We start from the raw sequence: 10,948 nt of genomic DNA, 5'->3' as shown, positions 1-10,948 counted from the left end.
TGAGAAATAAAACCACATGCTTATGCACACTTGATCTTTGACAAATAAGCCAAAAATATACCTTGGAAAAAAGAAAGCATCTTCAATAAATGGTGCTGGTCGAACTGGCTGTCTGTATCTAGAAAAAGGAAAATAGACCCATATTTGTCACCATTTACAAAGCTCAAGTCCAAGTGGATCAAGGATCTCAACAAGAAACCAGATCCCCTTCATCTAATAGAAAGAAAGTGGGAAAGAACCTTGAACTCATTGGTACAGGGGAAAATTTCCTAAATAGAACTCCGATGGCTCAGGCCCTAAGATCAAGAATTGATAAATGGGACCTAATGGAACTGGAAAACTTCTGTATGGCAAAGGACATAATCAATAAGACAGATTAACCTACAGGTTAAGAAAAAAATCTTCACTAAACCAACATCCAATAGAGGGTTAATTACCCAAATATATAAAAAACTCAAGAAGTTAACTACCAAAAAACCAAACAATCCAATCAAAAAATTGGGTATAGAATGAAACCAAGAATTCACAGGAGAGGAATCTCAAATGGTTGAGAGCACCCAAAGAAATGTTAAAGTCCTTAGTGATCAGAGAAATGCAAATCAAACAACACTGAGATACCACCTTACACTAGTCAGAATCAGGTGACAACACATGTTGACGAGGATATGGAGAAACAGGAACACACCTACATTGCTGTTTGGGATTACAAACTGATACGACCACTCTGGAAATCAATTTGTAGGTTCCTAAGAAAATTGGAAATAGACCTACCTAAAGACCCAGCAGTACCCTTCTTCAAAATATACCCAAAAGCCGGTTGTGGTGGCGCACACCGGTAGGATTTGCTGAAGGAGGCAAAATATACCCAAAAGATGTCCCATTATGCTATAGGGGCTCATGTTCCAATATATTCATAGCGGCCATATTTGTGATAGCCAGAAGCTAGAAACATCCCAGATGTCCCAGGACAGAAAAATGGATACAGAAAATGTGGTTCATTTACATAATGGTTACTACTCAGCTATTAAGAACAAGAGTATCCTGAGTTGTACAGGCTAATGGATGGAACTAGAAAATATCATCCTGAATGAGGTAACTTAGACCCAAAAGGACATGCACTGAATATTCTCACTAATAATTAGATATTAGCCCCTCCCAAATAAAAGTATAGACTACCCAAGATATAGTCCACTTAACTCAAAAATTTCAACAATTTGAGGGCCCAAGTGAGGATGCCTCAGTTCCACTGGGAGGGTGAAGAAAGCAACCACAAGGCAGAAGGGAGGGAAGGACAGGGGAGGGAAAGAGGATGAGGATGAGGGAAGAGAACATGATCTGATATTGATTAGGGGAAAAGGACTGAAGCCTCAGAAATAATGGAAACAGGCAACCACAAGAGGAAGGATTTTGGGAGGATGCTCTAAATCACCAGTTCAGAGACCTGGGAACTGATAGATCATTAGGACTCGGGGGGGGGGTCTAGATGTAATACGCTACATTGGGGAGAGGGCACTTATTAAACCGACTTTCAGCAGAAAGACAGGGTTTCAAGTGAGTGGTGGGGTTATCTTACAGTGAAAACTCTGACCCATAATTATTCCTGCCTGAAAGAAATGCAGGGATGGAAAAGAAGAGCCTGAGGAAAAGAAAGTCCAGCAATAGGCCCACACTGGGATCCAGCTCAAGTGAAGGCCCCAAGACCTGACACCATTACCACAATTATGGGGCATTCATATAAAGGGACCTACCATGACTGCTCTCCAAAAGACCCAACAAGCAGCTGAAAGAGTCAGATGCAGATATGTGTACCCAACCAACGCACAAAAGCTGCTGACCCCTCTGGTTGAATTAGGGAAAAGCTGGAGGAAGCTGAAGAGGAGGGCAACCCTGTAGGAGGACCAGCAGTCTCAATTAACCTGGACCCCCGAGAACTCTCAGACACAGTATCGCTAACCAGGCAGCATACACCAGCTGAGATGAGGCCTCCAACACATATACAGGGGAGGACTACCGGGTCTGGGTTCAGAGGCCCCATGGAACTCAAAGGTCTGGTGAGGTTGGTGGGGTGGGGACATCCTTGTGGAGACTGTGGAGACGGGGGTCAGAGGATGAGGTATGGGATGTGGAACAGGCAGGGGTGGACTGGGAGAGGAATAAATTCTGGAGTGTAATAAATAAAGATGAAATTCATAAAAATTCTCAAAAATGAAAATAAATAAATCATCAAAAATATTTATAAAAACAAGTAAGACACAATGAAGGTGAGACAAATCCATCAGGCACATATATTTTGGAGAAAGTTGAGACATATTCCAATTTTACACTTTAGAAATATACTAAATATAAACCTGTTTTCAAATTGACAATGGTACATTTGGCTACATTATATATTGTATTGAACTTATCATGTAGTAATGTCATTATCTCTGAGCCAGATTACATAATTTATTCAACTTGCACTAGTGAAGAAATTATCATGTAGAGTTTAAGTGCCTTTATCAAGCGCACCCAGTATGTGGCAAAGTTGGAAATGAAACACATATCACTTAACGCCTAAAAGTTGGACATCTTGTTATATTTTACTCATTGTGACAGTTACCCAGTATTAAATGAATTATCTTTTAATGAGGAGATTTTAAAGGAGTCCCCAATTCCATGAAGTGACCATGATTGAATTTTTTCATAACTAAGATCTCATTCTATCTTCCCTTCTATTCCCTTTAGCAACAAATTATAGCTAGAATTTCACTCTAATTCTTCCAGTTGATGTAATATATTAAATAGTGTTATCAAGTTGATTCTAATGTCATGACTCTTAATACATGTAAAATTCTTATAATCTGACACATAGCAATATTCAATACATACTTTATAATATTATTGATGTTATTATCATATAAAGTCATTCTAAAATGGGATCACCTACAAAAAATCTCTAATACAGAACATGAAGAATTTTAATTATTTAATCTATATAAAACAATTAGTATTTTTGTCACTCTTATGAAAGTTTTTTCAGTTTTCACATAATAGTTGCTGATATAAAACATATCAGTCAGATTTTATAGTTATGCATTAATAAAAACCTTTTTTGTTATATATATATTTTCTAGATAAAGTATCATCTCAGACATTGCAATATTTACCATTCTATTCTACTACACATTAGCACAAGAAGAAAAAGACAAGTGCTTTAATCCTATGATAAATGATTATTTCCAAGGAGCCAGTCATTTGTTCTCAAACACAGTCATGGACATTCTCTATATCCACCAGTAGGTCAGGAGTAGGGCATCAGCTATGAATGTTTGTCACGGTGGAAATTCTTTGGATTGTATTTAGTCCTCACAGCTGCATCAGTTAAAGGGATGCTTTCTCATGAAAAACAATGGTATGAAATAATATGCTAACGATCAAATGCATTTCACTGAAAACTTTTGCCATTTTACCATGATATTCTGTAGATTTGATCTCTATCAATATGAGATCAACTGACTTAACTGAAACTAATTTTGATGAAGTAATACACAGACACACAGACACAAACATGAATGCAGGCACAGGAAAAAATGTATTATAAAATTTGAAGTATGCTAAGAGCATGTATACAAAAATGCTCATACATTCATGTAAAATTGGTGTGCGGAAAATAATAAAACAAAAAAATCTGGGTATTCCATTTTGTTCTTTCTTTTTTAAAAGCCATGAATCCTGTGCTTTATCAGGAAGGCCAAGTGCTGATCCTCTGATCTCCTGCATTATGTCAGGGGCAATGCTCAGCATGTAATTACATTATAACTGGTGTTCATGCAAATGGGTCATGAAAATTCTCCACAGGTTTTTTTTTTTTTTTTTTTTTTGTGGTGGGAAAGCAGTTCTATCAGTCTTCACATTTGGAAAATAAAACCTATTTTCTTACTTTGACACTTCTTTCTATATAAAATCTAAATATATTTAATGTAATTTCCATGTTCATATCATGAATATAGAAAAATTTATGTACATATAGAAATTTTATTTTAAAATAGTAAACACAATATTATTTTTGCTGCATATATATATGTATATATTTAAAGAATTTTGCATGGGTCAAATAGTATATGTATGTGCTATGGTTTGGCCTGAAGTTATCTGTATTTTGATGCTAATTCCATTGCCCCAAGGACAGCTGCCTAGTCACTACTCAGGAATCATGTGACTTCACCAGAACCTTCTCCCCATTGAATTTGTGAAGTACAGGAGAGGGGCAGGTACAGGATAGATGGAGGCCTGTTATTGGAGGAGAAGGAAGGATGGGCGGGAGAGAAGTTTGAAGGAAGAGGAGACTGGACCAGAGAGAGTAGAAGAGAGAGGGACAAGCTGTGGCAGAAAGATGGAGGCTGACATAAAGATCTCGCTCTGTGTATTTACAGGTTGTTATTAATGTTCGCAAGGGATGGATGGTACTGGGCTTTGTATGTTTAAGTGGGCAATTATATCTTACCAATTGGGTCAAAGGTTATTGTGTTGTGTGTTCTTTTATGTGATGGTTTGAGTGTAGGAAGGTGTGTGGCAGCAAGAGACACTGGGCCGGGGAGGAGTTGGGTTGTGTTTCCGCCAAGATAACTAGCAGATATCTTGGGGCACTTCGGTTTGGATCTAGCAGGATAAAAGACACCAATACTTTTTATCATATATATATATATATATATATATATATATATATATATATATATATTGCTGTTGTTTTTTTTCTTTATTGAGTATTTCTTATTTACATTTCGATTGTTATTCCCTTTCCCGGTTTCCTGGCCAACATCCCCCTAACCCCTCTCCCTCCCCTTCTATATGGGTGTTCCTCTCCCCATCCTCCCCCCATTACTGCCCTCCCCCCAACAATCACATTCACTGGGGGTTCAATCTTGGCAGGACCCAGGGCTTCCCCTTCCACTGGTGCTCTTACTAGGATATTCATTGCTACCTATGAGGTTGGAGCCCAGGGTCAGTCCATGTATAGTCTTTGGGTAGTGGCTTAGTCCCTGGAAGCTCTGGTTGGTTGGCATTGTTGTTCACATGGGGTCTCGGGCCCCTTCAAGCTCTTCCAGTCCTACAACAACATGTATGTGTGTCCCTTTGTGTGTAGAGAATATGTGTGAGTGCATATATGGGTGGAGGTTTGCATGTAGTACCCAGAAGTCACTCTCAGTGGTCTCTGTCTATCATCCCCTACCTCATTTTTTAAAATTTATTTTGTCAGCTCTCAATAGAATATCTGTGCCATACTTCATATTTTTATGGCTCAGTCATCATACCTGAAGAATGGGTAGAAAGATTGTGAGAGTCAGATGTGATAGATAACAATAAACTGTTATGTTTCCTGGTTACGTCAGGGTAGGTGCATATATGACTTATAGTAGTTGTGACACCACGTGCAAGACTTTCACAAACTCCAAAGAAAATTTCTGATGGTCGTTCTTTCCTTCCATCCTGGGTGATAGGGATTGAACTAGGGATTTTAGGTTGCCAGGGTTTCATGGCAATTGACTATAACTTCTGAACAATTTCACTGGCACATCTAATCCATTTTGGAAGAAGGAGCTGAGAGATCACAGATTTGTTAAACCTGACTTGCTAGAGAGCCCTGGAAATTTGCCTATATCCATCTCCAAATCTCAGCTTTGGGATTGAAGATGCACACTATCATATCAAGGTTTATGCAAGTACTGAAGCTCTGTACACAGGGTTTTTTTACTTGGTCAGCAGGCAATTTATTGACTGAGATCCTTTATTTTTCTTATATAAATTTATGCAAAATTCAACTCATTCTAATTTCAAATAAAACAACTCTATTTTTAAGATTGAGAATTCAGGCCACATATATATTGTATTTTATAAATATGAAGGACAAATATATTACAATGTAGCTATTATGAAAGATGAACTATTATCCAAGTTTTAAAAGGCTGCTTCCTGTCTCAGCATTGACAATGGTATCAGCGATTATCCATTGATTTCTTTCTTCCTAAGACAGAGCCTCTAATGACTGACTACAGCTGGCTGCCTCAGCTGAGGGTGACCTTAAACTTCTGACTCTCTAGCTTCCAACCTTTCAGGGACTGGGATTACAGGAAGCATTGCCATGACCATTGTTCTTGCACGGTGCTGGAGATAGCACACAGGGCTCTGCAATTTTAGGCAAGCCCTCTACGAGCTAAGTTATATTCCAAACCATCTTTCCAATTCCATTCATAGTTTATGACATAACAGTGAGACACTAAGACTTAAGACAAAACCCAACAAGAAATTCTCTTATCAGTCATTCATTTTTAAGCCCCTACATGGGAGGTGGTAGGGGAATATCTGTAGGAATACAATTTATTGTCTGCTCTTCCACTCAGATGTAGCACTGCATCTGTCCAGTCCACACAGAATTTTATGTTCATGAGCAGCTAGATTGTAGAGAGGAGCCATACAACTTTGTGTATCTCATGGCTTCATAATATTATCTAAAGAGCCTGAGATCAGCTGCAGTTGATGGGTAGGAGACCACTTCATAGATGTTACCCAGCCTGTAACTACCACCATCAATATTTTTCTGATCACAGATTTTCTCATCGACCTGTGTCAAATGTATGCTTATAGTTGCAAAATGAAAGTAGGTTAAATAAAGCAATACATAGAATTTGGTGACTGTGGATATACTTCCTTATTACTGGAATTTCTCTCAGATGAAAGCAATCTATTTTACATTTAATAAGTATTTTAAACTTACCGTCTTTCAAACACTGAATTACATTGGGTGTGGTTCTTCTGAATTTGTTTCATGGGCCCTTTTCTCCATTTCTGTTGACAAACTCTAAGTGTATTTGACACATAGATATGTTAATGCACAGATGCATGATAAACAATATACCTATGCCTCCAATTAAGTTCAGAAAACTACTTGATTGAAAAGAATAAATTGATGATATTACATTTTCCAATCAGATATTGAAGGCATGGTTTTGTTACACTCTTTCTAGAAACAAGAGGTATAAATACAGTATACAGGTTCACATACAGGATGAACTAGAGTTATTTAATTAGCAGAGGGTGTGAACAGAAATGTAAGCAAGAGTGTTTGGTATGGATTCTAGAGAATGAACAGGCGAGACAACATAAACATGTGCAAATTGGGATTGAATAGTCTAAATAAGGTCAGAAGCCCATGATGTATAAAGGTTGTTCTGAGCTGCCTGACACCATGGCTTTTAATTAAGTTAGACAGTGGTTAAGAACCTAAGTACCTCTGATAAGGAATATGATTGGACTATATGTTCTGGATAAATTAATTTGCAAGTGAAAGTTGTTCTATCTTTGTATTTGATTCTCTAAATCTTGGAAATATTTACTCCTAAGAGTTGCAGCAAGGCAATGTGTGAAGTCATGAGAACACAGAAAATAAAATCTATCATTATTGAAAGTGTGTACTCAGGATGAAAGACTCAGTTTACTTGTATGAAAGGTTTGTGGGATCTCCTAGTGAGAAACTGTCTTATTTGTCACCTTGTATTCATGTAAAACATAAAAATATCTCAACCTAGAACGATGTAATAATAGAAAAATTTTAAAAAATTAGTGTATTCTATGGCCTAGCTTTTACTACTACTATATTTTCATTCCATATATGTATATATGTAGAAACCAAAAGATCAGTGTCAACCTCTAATTTATCTCATAGTAATATTAATCAGTAATATTTCTAAAGTACTTATGAATTTCTAAGTCCTTGTATATGCTTACTGGTAGTTGATTGGCATGATTTTATTTTCTTTTTTAATTAGATTATTCTTTAATCTTTTGTTACAGTCCAGTCATTATTCCCATTCTGGTCTGCCCTCCAACTGTTCCTTACCACATACATTGTCCCCTTCACCAAGAGGATGCCCCCCCACCCTCCCATCAATTCTCCTCACTGGGGGGGGGGTCAAGTCTCTCAAGAGTTAGGTGGTTCTTCTCTAACTAAGGACCTACCAGGCAGTCCTCTCCTGTATGTGTCAGGGGCCTCATTTCAGCTGGTGTAAGGTACCTGGCTGGTGTCTCAGTGTCTGAGAGATCTCACGAGTCCAGGTTAGTTGAGACTGCTGGTCTTCCTAATAGACTCGACCACAGGGTTCTCTGGCTTCTGTCTATTGGTTGTGTGTAGGTATCTGTATATGTCTCTTTCAGCTACTTGTTGGGCCTCTCTCTGAAGGTAACTATGCTAGGTTCCTGTCTGTAAGCATACCATAGCATCAGTAACAGTGTCAGGCCTTGGAGTCTCCCCTTGAGCTAGATCCCAATTTGATCATGTCACTGTATCTCTTTTCCCTCAATCTCTTCTCCAGTTTTGTCCCTTCAGTTCTTGTAGACAGGAATAATTCTGAGTCAGAGAGTTTGATTGTGGGATAGCAACCCCACCTCTCCACACGATACCCTGTTTTTCTACTGGAGGTGGACTCTACAATTCTCTCTCTCCACTATAGGGAAGTTCATCTAAGGTCCCTCTATTTGATTCCTGAGAGTCTCTCACCTCCCAGGTCTCTTGTATACTCTAGAGGCCGTCCCTCTTACCTCCCAAGGTTGCCTGTTTCCATTCTTTCTGCTGGCCATCAGGGCTTCAGTCCTCCCCTCCCTCAAACTTGAGCATGTTTCCATATTTACTCCCTGTCCAGTTTCCTACCCAGGTCCCTCCCTCCCTCTGCACCCATGATTGCTTTCTTTTCCCTCGAAAGTGGGATTCAGGCATCCTCACTTGGGCCCTTCATTTTGCTAACTTTCTTGAATTTTGAGGGTTTTATCCTGGGTATTCTGTAGATTTGTTTTGGCTAATATCCACTTATTAATGAGTACATATCATACATGTCCTTTTGGATCTGAGTTAACTTACTCAGGATGATATTTTCCAGTTCCATCCATTTGCCTGAAATACTCAGAATGTCTTCATTCTTAACTGCTGAGCAGTATTTCATTGTGTAAATGACCCATATTTTCTGTATTCATTCTTCTTTTGAGCGACATCTGGGTTAGAGTGGTAAACTTGTGTTTTCAGGTAGATCTAATTCCAGTTTTCTCCACATTGATTTCCAGAGTAGTTTTATCATTTGCAATTCCATGAACAATGGAGGAGTGTTCTTCTTTCTCCACCTCCTCGCCAACATGTGGTGTCACTTGAGTTTTTGATCATAGCCATGCTGATTGGTGTAAGCTGGAATCTCTTTGAACATTTCTTTAAGTGTTTCTGAATCATTCGAGATTACTCTCTTGTGAATTCTATATTTAGTTCAATGCCCCATTTCTTGATTGGGTTGATTGGTTTATTGGAGTTCTCAATATATTTTGGTTATTGGCCCTCTATCACATGTGAGGTTAGTGAAGATTTTTTCCCAATCTGTAGGTTGCCAATTCGTTCTGTTGACTATGAACATTGTTTTACAGAAACTTTCCAGTTTCATGAGGTTCCATTTATCAATTCTTGATCTTAGAGCATGAGCCATTGGAGTTGTGTTTAGGAAATTTCTGCCTGTGCCAAAGAGTTTGAGGCTCTTGCCCACTTTCTCTTCTATTAGATTCAGTGTATCTGGTTTTATGTTGAGGTCCTTGACCCTCTTGGACTTGAACTTTGTTTAAGATGACAAAATGGATCTAGTATCATATTTTTTTACATACAGACTTCCAGTTAGAACAGCACCAATTATTGAAGATGCTTCCTTTTTTCAAAGTATACTTTTGGCTTCTTTGTCAAAGATCAAGTGTCCATAAGTGTGTAGTTTTATTTCTGGGTCCTCAATTCTATTCCTTTGATCAACCTGGCCATCTCTGTACCAATACCAAGCAGTTTTTCTTACAATTGCTCTGTAGTATAGTTTGAGATCAGGAATGGTGATTCCCCTAGAAGTGCTTTTCCGTTAAGAATGGTTTGCGCTATACTGAGTTTTTTGTTTTTCCATATGAAATTGAGCATTGCTCTTTCCACCTCTTTGAAGAATTGTGTTGGAGTTTTGATTGGAGTTTTGTTCAATCTGTAGATTGCTTTTACTATGTTAGTTCTACCAATTCATGAGCACAAATGGCACATTGGACTCAGTTTTTGAACATATTGAGAAATGCTACCCACTTTCCTACTCATGTCTCACTTGCTAAGTCTCCATTATCTTTTGTAGCATTTCTGTGCCTGTTTCAGCTCACTACCACGGTGCTTAGGAGATCAAATAGATATGTCAGTCAGTTTGACAGCAACCATTCATTAAGCCTGCAGGGGAGCATATAAGCCACAGAGTGAACCACCATGAATAAGAAGAACTGAGCTAAATTACTGTTGCCAAAATGAGTGTAAGCAACAGGCTTCACTTTAAGGATGAGCAAATTCAAATTGTTCTAATTTTCAAGGATATTTTTGGAGTAATGAATTCAGAAGACTTTGTCAAGCATTATCCCTTAAGTTTTAAAAATTAGATTATCTCTGAGGAAATTTGAGTGCATATAAGTTTATCTCCTATGATTTTACCCAGTATAAGTTTATAAAAGCTGACTCATGTTCTGTAAAACTTTTGCGATTTGTTAATAAAATTGTTAAATTAAAAAGAAAAGTATCTAAGAAAAGTTATTCCAACACTTGAAAGTTAATAACTTTTTAATTGAATTTTTTTATGTGTAGGAATATTTAGCCTGCCTGTATGTCTATGCACCTTATGGGTGCTTGGTATATGAGGAAGCAAGAGGAGATTTTTGGGTCACCTAGTATTAGTTACAGATAGATTTAAATTGCCACTTTGCTGCTCAAATTTCAATAATGGTTCTCTTAAGTGCTAAGCTACTCCCACATTAATAACTATTAAATATATTTCTTTAGGTGTTTAGATTAAGACCTGCTTATTTCTTTCTAAATTGAAAGTGAGAGTTGAGAATTCATGGGGAGGAGTTTTATATGTTTTATAATCACAGTTTTTAT

Source organism: Rattus norvegicus, chromosome X, assembly GCF_021556685.1.
Source record: "Rattus norvegicus strain SHRSP/BbbUtx chromosome X, alternate assembly SHRSP_T2T, whole genome shotgun sequence".
In the NCBI taxonomy this organism is placed as follows: Eukaryota; Metazoa; Chordata; class Mammalia; order Rodentia; family Muridae; genus Rattus; species Rattus norvegicus.
This window is presented reverse-complemented; position numbering follows the sequence as displayed.